Source organism: Ursus maritimus, unplaced genomic scaffold (assembly GCF_017311325.1).
Source record: "Ursus maritimus isolate PB19 unplaced genomic scaffold, ASM1731132v1 scaffold_11, whole genome shotgun sequence".
In the NCBI taxonomy this organism is placed as follows: domain Eukaryota; kingdom Metazoa; phylum Chordata; class Mammalia; order Carnivora; family Ursidae; genus Ursus; species Ursus maritimus.
The window spans coordinates 58,328,894-58,343,998 of record NW_024423453.1 but is presented as its reverse complement, the minus strand read 5'-3'; the positions used below and the strand labels follow the sequence as shown (position 1 = coordinate 58,343,998).

Below are 15,105 nucleotides of genomic sequence, written 5' to 3'. Positions count from 1 at the left end.
CAAACTTTTTAAACAGCAATTTGGGGAAAGATAATGATGATGTTCTGGTTTAGTTTAGTTTCAATCCAAAACTCTTTGGATAGAAAGGGAGAGGGAGGGAAAGATATCCTTGGAAATTTCTAGGCTATAAATTGTAGGGCTGTAGATTTCCAACACAGCATTTTCTCTCTGTTCTCCTTTGGTTTGGCCATGAAAACATGATGTAAAATGTCTATTTTTTAGTCTATCAGTATTCAGAAATGAGCTACTTAATCTTAGAGTATTTTCGTATTAGAGAAAAAGTAAGTGGACTTAGAAGAAAAGTGATATTTCTAAGTAGCTATTTAAACTTAAACATTCTCACATATTTCAAAAATCTGTATTTCCTGTTTTAAAGTACAGGGCTTCAATTAAGTAGATCCAACTGGCTATGGCATGGTAATATTCTATAGTATCACATAAAGAAAAACAAAATTTATACAAGAACACTCATATTTGACATGCTACTTTCTGTAACTAGATAAAATGTGAATGATATAATAAAAATTAACCTAACTTTATTCTGATCTCTGTCATTTGGAAACAAAACCACATAAATGTGCTTCATTAATGGTTACACATTTTCCTGAAAAAAGACAGGCTTGTGTTTCAATCTAGGCTTCACAGTCATTATGCCTCAGCTCCTTCTCCTCTAAAATTGGAATAAAGCCCACCTCACATAATTGTTTTGAAACTCTAATGGGACAGCTTTTTAAAAAGTTACACTACTTAGTATATTATAAAAATCAATACATTTTAGTGTTCCTTCAGCTGAAATTCCTGTCCTTTATGGATGTAGATGAATTCTTTGAAGCCGTAAGCATGATCCCCCACATGCTAGATAGTTCTCAGATGCCCTAAGGTGTTTCACAGAACTTCTAGGCAAAATAATCCTGATCTGAGACTCTACAACCCCATTCCTGGGTAAGACTCTGAAATTCAGGGAAAAAAAAAAAAAGGTATAAACAGGTAAGGGGGAAAAAAAGGAATATTCTCTCAGTTCAAGAACACACAGTATCACCCTGTAAAATCACCTATAAACTTGGGGATGGCTTGATGGATAAGGAAGACAAGAAATCATAGGCTAGGATGGATCTTCTGAAAGGAAGAATGCAGCTGAGAAGATATCATCAAGGTGTGTGAGCAGTGCATGCTAGCGGACACCTTCTGACTGGCTGACCAAGCATTTATCAACACATTTACTGAGCATCTACTGTGTCAGGCACTCCCTTGGACATCTCAGAACAAAGACGACTGATACTCAGTTCTTGTTTCAGATTAGACCACGTGAAACCATGCCTCTAAGGGAGAGCTATGCATTATATTCAGAGCGCCTCATAATAATAAACACCGTGGGTATGCAGGATGATTAACTATCATTCAACATTTGCAGCTATACTGACAAATACTAATTACACTCCCCCTTTTTATTTAGGTTGCTATATTTTGCCTATGGCTGGCTAATTTTCCGTTGTAGTAAAACATCCTCCTGGTGATTTGTAAGAATGTTTGCAGGATGATGAATTCGCACCAACATATTGGAGTTTCCAATCAGAGATTTGCCTAAGGTTTTTAGGTCTAGGTCAAGCAAAAATAGATGCAAAATTATGATTTTATGATATTATCTCTAACAGTGGGATTATATAAAGGTCTGTTTTTATTCTTTGGCAAATAATCAATCTCCCCAGAAATACTATGGTTTTTGCATATAGGGAGGCTCTTCAAGGAATGGAAATTAGTTGTGAAATCATGTGTCTCCATAGATTGGCTAGAAATGACAATTGTCTGAAGTCATATCCTAATGATTTTGAGAATCTATTTGGGTACACTGATGCATGCTATAGTATAAGAAAGAAATGGTCGTAATAAGAAAATAATAATAAAATAAGAATGGACTAAATATCACAATACATCACCAAAAAAATAAGCATATGAAAAATAAAATTAAATTAAAAAATAAAAATAAGTAAAAAACAATGTGGCTAGGCAGGTACATTTAAAGTGGCTACAATGTAGCTGATAATCTGTCATTCTATATTTAACTTTATAAATTTTACCTTCCTAGAGACCTTAGGCATTTGATTTTGTGACCCCCTAGAATAAAAGATTACATTAAAATGCAATTATTAAATTTAAAAAAAAAAGAAAGAAAGAAAGAAAGAAAGAAAGAAAGAAAGAAAGAAAGAAAGAAAGAAAGAAATGGTCCAATTACCAGGACCAGGTTGTCTGGAAGGGGTGCAGTCCCCAAAACACTGTAGCCCATCACTAAAAATCCACTCTTATTGGGGTAGTCAGAAAAAAAGGCAAACAGTATATGCTTGCCATCTCCACTTTATAATGTCTACAAATTTATCCACATATGGATATTCAACAAATATTGACAGATACTATTGTTAGTACAATATTCATACTTTCAGAAATAAATAAGATTTTGAAGCAATTCAAATTAGCTAATAAGGCATGGTATATGAAATGAAACAAATTGTGTTTTTGTCTAAATACTGTCCCTTAGATTCTGCTTGATTAGGAGGAAATATCTCAACATCAGTAAGCCTCAATTTCTCTATCTACAAAATCAGGATAATAATTCCTACCTCATTTATTCCTTTTTCATTCATTGAACAAACACTGTCTATAATTGCCACATACTCTCCAGGTTTCTGGGAACTGAGTAATGAAGAGGACAGACACAACCCTTCATGAGATATATCGTCTAACAGTGGTTGTAAGGATTAAAAGTTGTAACTAACGGAAAATGTTTGGCATGTAGAAAACTTTAAGTAAGTGTTCTTTTGTAATTATTGTGTTACCGATATTGTTATTGCTGTCATTAAGCAGAGGAAAATTATGAGAAAAAAGCATGATAACCTGAGCCATAATGTTTTTTATACGAATACTGGTGTTCACATGTAAGGGATATTTACTTTTCCTTTCCATTACTCTTCCATTTAATGGTAACTACTATGTGTTTATCTAAAGAAAACTGGCATGCAAATAAATGCATCAGGGCTTAGAGTAATCTGAAGATGCCATCTTGAGAAACCATCATTGAAATTTTCCTGTGCTTGGCCCACCTTTCTCCTTCTATATCTGAGGGATACTATCACATCTAGTATGGTTGCCAAATTTAGCAAATAAAAATATAGAATGCTCATTTAAATTTCAGATAAATGATGCATCATTTTTAGTATGTCCAAATATTGCATTGGACATGGTTATACTAAAATATATTCATTGTTTGTCTTAAATTCAAAGTTAACTGGATATTCTATATTTTACCTGGCAACCCTAATCTATAGATACTCAATAGGTACTCTCAGAGAATTTCTCTGGCATGTTTATTAAACAATTCTAAGATTTTCCCAATGTCAAAAACATTAATGACAACACAAAATAACCACAGGTGACCCAGTCATATCTCTGAAATGAGGGGTGAAAGACTTTGAAATACACCCCAGCATGACACTACATACAGCACTGCAACTTTTTTTTAATGACACTAACATAAAAACAATGATTTTTTTTCAAACTCATTTCTTTTCCTTTCTGTTTCCTCAAGAAACAGAAATTAAAACAACCACATGCAGATCATAAAAGCGCTTACTCAAGTCTCCTGTCCTCAAGATTCCTCAAGGCTGAGTAACAGGTGTTAGAATTGAACATGCCAAAGAGACTGCGATCACTCCATCCACCCTGAGAGTAGCTGCCTTGGGCACCTCTAGATATGTTCCTGCAGCATTCCAGGGTTAGAGGAAAACAACTGTGCTCGCTCCACAGTGCCTTCACTCTCCAAAGTAGAAAAAATAAATTAGGTCAGAGGCATCATGAATCTTTGACTAAAATGGTCCTGTGATATAGGTGTTGAGGGTCATAGTGGATTGCTTTATGAGAATGAGGACCTTCAGGAGTGGGTTGCTTTAAATTTGCAAATCATTTTTGTGACAGTTAACGACAGAGGATAAAACAAATAGGCATCAGCTAAGGTAAGGGCTTCAGGAATAGGAGTAGCTGACTAGAAGGACCTTTGGGAGAGGAACGATCACGTGAATTTTATAGTAATAATGACATCAAGTTACCAGCAAAAAGAAACAATAGGAAGGAGTAGGACTAGTTAGCCAAAAAAGGAAGGAAGGAAGGAAGGAAGGAAGGAAGGAAGGAAGGAAGGAAGGAAAGAAGGAAAGAAGGAAAGGAGGGAGGAAGGAAGGAAGGAAGGAAGGAAGGAAGGAAGGAAGGAAAGAAGGAAAGAAGGAAAGGAGGGAGGGAGGGGGGAAGGAAGGAAGGAAGGAAGGAAGGAAGGAAGGAAGGAAGGAAGGGAGGGAGGAAGGAAGGAAGGAAGGAAGAAGTCTGTGTGTAATCACTGTTAATAAATTGTATGAGTAGAGATTTGGCATCATTTGTGACTTCAACTCTTAATCTTTCTCTAGAATCTAGCATCACCTAACAGAGTTATACTATATATTATTTTGTTCAATGTTTAAGTTCTTGTGACAAAAAATGTTACATTCATAAGTAGCAGTAACAAATAATCTTAAAAGTACTTGTTAGAAGTAACTACTAAGGCCAGAGAATAATTAGAATGTTCACTACCATAAAACAACTTGAAGGTCTTTAAAATTTATTTTGATATTGGCATCAGGTTATCATATAGCAATTTTCCCCTTGGTTATTTTTCATTCATCAACCCTTATATCTCATATCGTCCTACAAAGGGTTAGCATGAAACTACTTCTATAATAACTACAGGAAAATGAAAATATAAGAATGAGTGTCTATTGCCTGAAGCAGTAGGAACTAAAATGTATATAAAAATCATACTGTTCAATATTGATAATGTCAAGTTATTTGATGATTACAAATATTATTCTTCAGGATTTAAAAAATAAAAGAAATAACATCTTTATTTTCTTCCAGAGCTGGCAAACTTAAAAGGAAGAGAATTAGGACAATTGAGTATATGGTCCTGTGAAAACCACTTGACTTTGCAGGCTCTGAAAATTATGATATACAGAGATACAGGTTGGAAATATATACCCAGGCTATTAATAGTGATTGCCTCTAGGCAGGGACAAGGAATTGGAGCTGAACAAGGGGAAGATGAACGCAGAGGCTTTAACTTTTGTTTTAGAATAGTTCTGCCTTTCTGTAATTTTTAAAATAGTAACAATCGTACATTACTCTGAAATTAATTTTAAATGAATCAAAGTCTTTCTCCTGGACTTTTCATTGGCATTAACAGCTGGGTGCTATATGCTAGCTGTCAAAATATTGGAAAGCATTTAGTACATTTATTCTTTTACATTGCCAAGTGTGGTAGAATATTTGCAAAACATACCGTATGTGAGCAACAGAAAACGACTTGACTTTTACATCACACCTGTTCTCGGCAACTGCTCTGCTACAAACTTTCACGACGATAACTTATTCGAAATCACTATTGGCAACATGAGTGTGATTTTATTTTCCGCCTTCTTAATATGTCAGCATTGCACCAATACTAGAAGCAGGTTTCTTTGTGACTCATTTTTTCTCACCACTTTAGACAACCAATATAGTGACAGCCAAACCTAAATCATTATAATAAGGCAATATCGGAATAATGTGATGGTTCAATATGATGGGCATCCAGACATAGTAATCCAGTAATCTCATCCTCCAAAAACTAAATTTCATTCAATGGGATGATTTTCTTGTAGACTCAGTCTAGATTGATTTGATATATATCATTATCTGCATGGAAGTCCAGAATCTTCCAGACTCTTTGCTATTCTTTTGAATTTGTATAGCTTCCATAAATATATAATTTCTTGGAAAATAATGACATATATCCAAAAAATGGAAAATTGATTATTCTACAACTAAATCAATAAGAAACTGAAACAATGCTTACCACAACTTGTCTGTCAGGCAACATACCCCTTATTTATTTTTAAATCAACTTCATGATCTCAAATATTTTCCTGACCTCAAATTATTTTACTGCACAGAGAAACTGCCATGAGTTTGCTAGTTATAAAAAATTCATACCTTCAATGATGTAAAGCAAAGTCTATATCTTTTTTTCTTCATGTTTCGTAGGTTGCTTTTTAACTGAGTAATCTACTGACATATATTAAAATTTAACACCTGCTAAATTCTAAAGACCCTATTAAGTTAGGGTCTCTTTTTGCCCCCATGATCACATGAAATATCAAGGCTTTGAAGTATGGATCAAGAAGAAATTTCTTTGTTTTATGCTTCAGACTACACATTTATTTCTTGGCAAAGAACTATACAATAAATCGCAGAATTTGTTTGGTCTAAAGAATAAAGCATTGGTGTATTTTAGCTCAAATAAACTGCTAGCCAAAGAAGTTCAAAAAAATATCTACGGGCACTTTCATAGACATGTATGTACTTCTTTGGTAGATATTCAGTTTGCAATTAGAAGTTTTGTTGGGTTTTGTGACTGATACATGTCATCCATGTTCTCCTGTTTCAGAGGAAAGCCTGGATTTGGATTTCTTTACTGCAAAAATCCTCCTCTCAGCTTTGTTTGGATTTGGATGGGACTTGACTGATTCAGGTGGAGCTTAATTGGATTAGGCCAATCAGCACACCCTATGCACCTGCCCCACCTCAGTCCTCATAGACAGACTCGAAGAAGAACAGCCCAAAAGTTCTCGTAAGCTGAAATGTTCGCCGAGATTCCAATAAAGAGCAAAGCTAAGGAGTCCCTTTTTTCCTCTGGATTAGGTTGTGTGAGGATATGAATATTAAAACTGCTGCAGCCATTTTATGACAACAAGGGGTTCCCATATAAGTATGCAGGGAGATGGAGAGAAACCCAATTTTTAGGAAATGATCCAGTGAATCAAATTTCACTTGAAGCGACAGCCGAACTTTAAAGTTATATAAGCCAATAATTTCTATCATACTATTTTTTTCTTATCCTTTTACTTTGAAGTTTATTGAAAAAGGCAAGGATTATTAAAGAAGCATCTTACTATAATAATAAAAACACATAGAAAAAGCATTGGTAAATTCTCACTGAAGTTGAAGTTGAAAGGACATAATCATAATAAATTCACTTCAATACAGTCACCAAACATACTGATAAAAAAAATCTACAATAGGGGCACCTGGGTGGCACAGCGGTTAAGCGTCTGCCTTCGGCTCAAGGCGTGATCCTAGTGTTGTGGGATCGAGCCCCACATCGGGCTCCTCTGCTATGAGCCTGCTTCTTCCTCTCCCACTCCCCCTGCTTTTGTTCCCTCTCTCGCTGGCTGTCTCTATCTCTGTCAAATAAATAAATAACATCTTTAAAAAAAAAAATCTACAATAGCTATTGATGTGACAAACAAATTTGTATTAATTCAGAAAGTAGGCTAGTTAATGAAAATAAATCTCAACTTTCAAACCTACAGAGAACTATTTATTAGTAAATATATTTCCACAGAAACACATGCAATTCACCAATCTACTGCCCATGGATATAGTCACAACATTATCTGTGACTTAGTAAAAAGTATTTATAATTGTCTTTCTTGTTTGACAATGAATAAAAATCTCTAATAAGTGGAAGAATAAATAACCTTGGATAAAAGCATTATATGTGATTCTCTTTTCAAATGTCCTTTGTTGATATATAAGAAAAAAAATTACATGTAATTCAGAATATACCAGCATTTCTAGAAGACAACTTCTAGGCAAGTGGTATTTGAAACAATTTTACTAAAGATATGTTCAGAACAATGTTATATTCTAAATTCCATTAACAGTTATCCACAGCTCCTGCCCCAATTATTCATTCCTCCCTTTGTCCCCTCTTGTATAATCATCTTCCCCACTATGTTATTAGCACAACTCTGACTTTCACCCCAGCTTTCCATAGGAGCCTCTGTAACATAATCTAGTAACCTTGTGCTCTCCAAGGAGTTCTCTCCTTTCAACCTAGCCATCTCTGTGCTGCCAAAGTGACCTTTCTAATCTGTCAGATTATGTTTCTTTACCGCTGAAAATTTGTAATGATTTCCAATGCCTATAGACAGCATCGACCTAAAATCGTTGTCCTTCACAACCTTATACCAGCCTACTTGTCCAATTTCGAATCTGCCCATCCTCATCTTGAATTGTATGTTTCAACCATGCTGAACTACTCATAACTCCTTCCACACACCACGATCATATACCTCTATGGCTTTTCCACATCTGCTTTATTACCCCATCCCACCCATCCCACACTCTGTCCCCTACATTTTGCTAAAGATAGTCTACCTGACAATTTTTTACTCGTCTCTCAACTACCAAACTAATGATATTGACATGTCTCTTACAAAACCACCCCAGCCTTCTTGACAAGCCAGTTTCAGGTGTTCTTCCTTCTGCTTCCCATTTCATTTTGTGTATGCCTCAGTTTTTAATTGATTATTTTCTTCCTTCTCTCTTCACTAGATTATTAAGTTCACTGGGGAGAGAGACTCAGTTCTTTATCTTTGTACTTGTGGCTTTTTGAACAATGCCTAGAATATAATAAGATGCTAATGACTATTTTCTTACTACCTCATCTTAAGTGAAGCTGGATATTCTTTGCACAAATAACATCTCTTAGGACTTTCCTGTTATCTATAATGCCCAGGGAGGAATCATGAGATCTTTATTCTCCTAGATTTCTTCTAGGACATACCAGATAACTCTTATTATTGTAGCCTCTTTTCGTTTAGCCCCATGGTATTTTCTAACAATCCTTGTGATGGGTTAATGGGCCATCTGCTTATTCCATCTATTTGTGGACAACTTGGATCTCTGTCTTCTTCACCAAAACAACTTTTGCTCCTTCTAGACCTCAAAAACTGCATAAAGATAATATGCCAAGTAGCCTAGCCTTACAGTGCCCATACAGCACCATATTTTAAGTGTAATATATTTCCACAATATAAAGACACTACAATTACCTATGTATTACCATAAAAAAAATACAAAACCCATTTTGATTTATAAACCTAAATAATTTTTATATAATCAATACAGGTTTGATAAAATTATACATTTTTCCCAGTCCATCTATAATTAGTTTTCATAATGCCAGACTGAAAATGGAAGGTGAATTAGATACTCTGTCATTATAAATTTTGACTGAATTGACTGGTTATTTTGATGTTATAGCACAGTTAAATACAATTTATCATACATGATCTGTAATTTTTAGAAAGTATTTTTGTTTGAATTTGTCTTTCTAAAAATTTATTTTGTTCCTATAAGTTAAATTATTCAGTTTATTATTTGTTTTGATTTTTTGTTTCTTATCTCCCACCTTAAAATGTCTAAGGAACAACTGTATGGTGGTAATTAAGAAAAATTATGTAGACTTTCTGTAATTTAGCAAATTAATGTGGTTAACAAGAGATAGCTGAATAAAGGGATAGCTACATTACGTCTGGTTCTGACAGTGAATTGTTCTATGTTTATTGTCAATCTATAAAAATGAATTCATTTACACAGAACTGAACTTGAAATCTACAAATATGTCATAAGCATTTCAGAAATTTACTAAGGACTACTCAGAAGTATATAGAACAATATCAAAATCAGTAAGAAAAGTGTAAAGATTTCTATAATTTTAATCTGGGCAACAAACAAAACAAGAAAACTCCCTTAAAAATATCCATGAGAAATTTAGCTCTCCATGAGCATTTGAAGCCAAAAAAGCATCCTAAAAATGAATATATTTAAATATAAATATCAAGATTAATTCTGTAGACAAAAATAAAATATTTTCTTATACTCATGTACTGGTTTGTAAGAAATATATATCAACAAAGTGTGATGGGATCTAGTAAAGGGCAAATGATATAATACCAACATAGGAAAACAAGAACAAAGATAAGAACTAAAAGAGGTAAGGTAAATAACCATGCTGACACAGCGATTAAGATCTATATTGGCATTCCCAATCTTTGCTTAAGAGACCCCACATTGGACCACACAGTCATAGACAGAGGTCTTCAAATCTATAATTTATTTTTAAACTAAATAATTAACACATTCTTACGGGTAAATTCTTATATTTATAAATACATGTAGGTGACTTTTATCATTAACAGATTTTTTCCTAGCTACTGCAGATGACTGTAAACTTCTTTGTTGTCTGTAATGGCATATAAAAATTATCTCTTCAATTCAAATAATTTACACATTGCATACCTTGAGCATGCCACTTACTGCTCTTTGTTTCCCTTTGCTCTAAAATGAGAAGAACAATATCTAATATTGTCTGAGATATCAGATTATTTTTGAAGATCCAATGAACTAATGCATGTAAAAATCTTTAAAGAATGTCTGGAACACAGTTAATAACAAATAGTAGCTTTTGTTCATTCTTCCTGTTAAAGAATTTTGAGTAAAGGAAGAGATCTTTCAGGCTTCAGGGAGAATACTTTGGCTAGAAGATACAAGAAGACTTAGTGAAATGAAAGACAAAGGACAAAAAAAAATTGTAATTTGGTCATTAAGAAGGTCACTTTTGGCCTCAGAGAGAATGTTTAGTTGAGAAGTAAGGAGAATGCTGTCAAAGAAGCAACTGAAACAAGACCAACTGTAACTACTTTTTTTTTTTTTTTAAGATTTTATTTATTTATATGACAGAGAGATAGCCAGCGAGAGAGGGAACACAAGCAGGGGGAGTGGGAGAGGAATAGGCAGGCTCCCAGCAGAGCAGAGACCCGATGCAGGGCTCGATCCCACGACCCTGGGATCACGCCCTGAGCCGAAGGCAGACGCTTAATGACTGAGCCACCCAGAAGCCCCTCCAACTGTAACTTCTTAAGAAAGAAAATAATTTGTGAAATACGTTGCCATAAAAAAACAAAAACAGAAACAAAAACCAACAACAAAAAACATCTGATTGTGAAAAAGAATGGACTCATAAATGTTGGGACATTTTTGTGAGGAACTGAACATTGATGGCTATTACGAAAAGCCTATAAAACATACTAAACAATAAGATATCTGAAAAAGAAATAAGGAAATCAATCCCATTCACAACAGCATCAGAAACACAAATACTTAGGTCTAAACTTAACCAAATAGGTAAACGATTTGTACAAAGAAAACTGTAAGTCTTTGATGAAATAAATTAAAGACAAAGACAAAAAATATTCCATGTTCATGGATTAAAAGAATTAATATGTTAAAATATCCATACTACCTAAAGCAATCTACAGATTCAATGCAATCCCTATTAAAATTCCAATGGAATTTTTCAAAGAAATAGAACAAATAATCTTAAATTTTGCACAGAACCACAAAAGACCCCAGATAGCCAAAGCAATCTTGAGAAAGAATGCTATGGCATCACATTTTCTGATTTCAATCTGTACCATAAAGCTATAGTAATAAAAACAGTATGGTACTGGCATAAAAATAGACAGAGAACCAAGAGCCCAAAAATAAACCCTCAAGTATACAGTCAAGTGGTATTCGACAAGAGAGTGAAGAATACTCAATAGGAAAAGGATAGTTTGTTGAATAACAATGGTGGGGAAACTGGATAGCCATACAGAAGAACCTCCACTCCATCTTATACCACTAAGCACAATGGATTGAGATTAAACATAATGTCTGAAACCATAAATCCCCTAGGGAAAAAAATGTTGGGGAAAAAATGTCCTTGCCACTGGTCTTGGCAACTATTTTTTTGGACATCGCACAGAAAGAGCAGGCAACTAAAACAAATATCAACAAGTGGGACTACAACAAACTAAAGAGTTTCTGCACAACAAAAGAAACAGTCAACAAAATGAAAAGGCAACCTATAGAATGAGAGAAAATATTTGCAAACCATTTTTCTGTAAGGGGTTAATATCCAAATATTTAAAGAATTCATACAATCCCGTAATAAAAAAAAATCTGATTAAAAAATGGGCAGAGGGGGGCGCCTGGGTGGCACAGCGGTTAAGCGTCTGCCTTCGGCTCAGGGCGTGATCCCGGCGATCTGGGATCGAGCCCCACATCAGGCTCTTCTGCTATGAGCCTGCTTCTTCCTCTCCCACTCCCCCTGCTTGTGTTCCCTCTCTCGATGCCTGTCTCTATCTCTGTCAAATAAATAAATAAAATCTTTAAAAAAAAAAAAAATGGGCAGAGGAACCGAATACACATTTTTCCAAGAAAGGTACAAAAACAGTCAACATGAGAAAAGGTGCTCGACATCACTAATCTTCAGGAAAATGTAGGTCAAAACCACAGCGAGATATCACCTCACACCTGTTCACATGGCTGTCATTAAAAAGACAAGAGATAACAAGTGTTGGCAAGGATATGGTTCACTGTTGACAGGACTGTAAATTGGTGCAGCCACTATGAAAAATAGTATGGCGATTCCTCAAAAAGTCGAAAACAGAACCACCTTATGATCCAACAATCCCACTGTTGGGTATATATCCAAAGGAAATGAAATCAGTACCTCAAAGAGATAGCTGCACTCCATGTTCATTGCAGCATTATTCACAAAAGCCAAAATATGGAAATAACCTAAGTGTCCTGGTCAACAGATGAATAAAGAAATGCGGTATATATATATGTATATATATAATGGAATATTACTCAGATATGAAATAGAAGAAAATCCTGCCATTTGCAACATGGATGGCCTTGAGAATATTGTGTTAAGCGAGGTAAGTCAGACAAAGAAAGATAAATACTTATGATATCACATATACATGCAATCTAAAAAAGCCAGACTCATATAAACAGAGAGCAGAACGGTATTTATTTGGGGCTGAGATAAGGGAATTAGGAAGATGTTGGTCAAAGGGTACAAACTTGCAGCTATAAGATGCATAAGTTCTGGAGATCTAATGCACGGCATAGTGATTAGAGTCGATAATACTGTGCTACATACTTCAAAGTTACTAAGAAACTAGATCTTAAATGTTCTCACCACAAAAAAGAAATAATTATGAGACATGACGGAGGTGTTAGCTAATGCTACAGTGGTAATCATATTGCCATATATAAATATCAAATTGACACCTTATGTAGCTTAAATTTACTCACCATTATATGTCCATCATCTCTCAATTCAAGGAAAAAAAAAAGAAAAGAAAAGCACATATATGATTACAGGTAACTATTAAACCCTCAAACAAACCTATTATTATCCTTTATTTCAGAAAAAAACAAACTTAGGTCACCATACTCACTAGCCAATGGGGCACACAAAACACCGAAATAAAATGAAGCTGGCTCGTGAGTGGGGCAAGAGGGAACAGTGGCCACTTCAATGACTGAAAAAAAAGGCATGCCTACTCAGAGGCGTTAAGATGTATTTTAAGGGGCGCCTGGGTGGCACAGCGGTTAAGCGTCTGCCTTCGGCTCAGGGCGTGATCCCGGTGTTATGGGATCGAGCCCCACATGAGGCTCCTCTGCTAGGAGCCTGCTTCTTCCTCTCCCACTCCCCCTGCTTGTGTTCCCTCTCTCGCTGGCTGTCTCTATCTCTCTCAAATAAATAAATAAACTTTTTTAAAAAAAGATGTATTTTAAAAGTATTTATTAAAGTACAAGACAGTTCAAGCAAAACATATCTATGGTAAACCTCAATCTGTATGACTGACAGTCAGTATTCTAGGACTGATTCCAAAACCAAGGCTTTTGCAAATTGGCAGATTAGATTACCAATTTACTCTTAAGATTAATATCACAGACCATTCCTTGACACTTCTACAAGTGACTGACTACCTGAAACACAATTTTATTTCCTGTAGCCTCTCCCATCCACATGTTAGTCTTCATTTGTAGTCCCTGTTTGAGAGTGAATATGAGGTCACACTAAGTATACTGTAAATAATAATCAAAATGAAAGGACATGAGGAAGTGGCAAAGAGAAAGAGCTGTAGTCAAAAATCCATTTTCATAGAACTTAAATATAGGGAAATGACATTAAATTTATTTATTGAGGCTCAGCAAAAGCACCCAAGGAGGTAGATGTTTAGCATATTTCCAGTAAAAGAGTCAAAGAAAAGTCAAAGAAAAAAAAAAAAAAGAAGAAGAAGAAACAAAAAACAACAGATGGTATCAAGAGAGCATGAGCGTAAAACAAAGGAGATTAAGGGAAGTAATTCTCATAGGTCAGATTCATATTGTTAGGGATCTGTTATCCAGAGAAAGAAAGCAATTACAGAAAGCATTTGCATTTATTATTTTTTGCTCTGCATATGGATCTGGTGAATGTGATTATATGTAATACCAAACAAACACGTTTTTTTTTTTTTTTGCCTTAATTTAACTTCCTTTGCAGAAACTCACTTCCAGGATGGAACCAGGAAGCGTTTCACGGCAGACAAGGAGAAACTGGAACAAAAGAGACCACTGAGAAGTGTGGTGATGTGAAGCTAACCTTTTTTTTTTCATTTATTTATTTGAGAGGAAGAGAGATAGAAAGAAAGCACACACCCGGGGAGGGGCAGAGGGAAAACGAATCTCAAGCTGACTCAGTGCTGAGTGTGGAGCCCAAGGCAGGGCTCGATCTCACCAACCTGGGCCAAAATGAAGAGTCGGGTGCTTCACCAACAGCCACCCAGGCGCCCCAAACTTTCTTGACCTTTTTAAGCAAGAAAGAAGCCAGGAAAGAGAGACAGGAAAATGTTTTCTAAATTCCTTAAGCATCCATTTAATATACGTACAGCTCAACTCACTCGCTCACTGAGCATTTTGCATAGGGTTTGAACCTTCCTCCTACATAGACGGATAGCTCTCACTTGATGAATGCCCAAGGGGAAGAGGAAGGATGTGAAGGAAATGGGGACAGAATCTTACTCTCCATCAAGAGATCTGGGGAAGAAGAAGGAGTTAGACACAGGAAGATCCATGAGTGAGGATCTTGCTTAAACTCACTTTGCAATGTGTGGTTTAGATTTGTCATACTTCCAAATCTACATTTAAGAGCAAATTCCTCTGTTCGATTTTCCTTGTTCATTCCTCCACCTGATTTTGAAGATTTGTCCTTGTCTGGTACTACTATGCCTTCATGTTGCTGCTTTTACTCTCCATAACAAAGACATGTTCACTCTTGCATCCCTGACTTCACCCATCTTTCTAGATGGTTCCTTCTTATTA

At 35.4% G+C, this 15,105-nt stretch overlaps 1 protein-coding gene across 1 annotated transcript in view; it reads right to left on the bottom strand.

The window, feature by feature from the left end:
* GALNTL6 (polypeptide N-acetylgalactosaminyltransferase like 6) overlaps positions 1-15,105 on the bottom strand; it is a 1,129,500-nt gene that overhangs the window by 1,026,750 nt on the left and 87,645 nt on the right. The gene's annotated exons all lie outside the window — the stretch shown is intronic.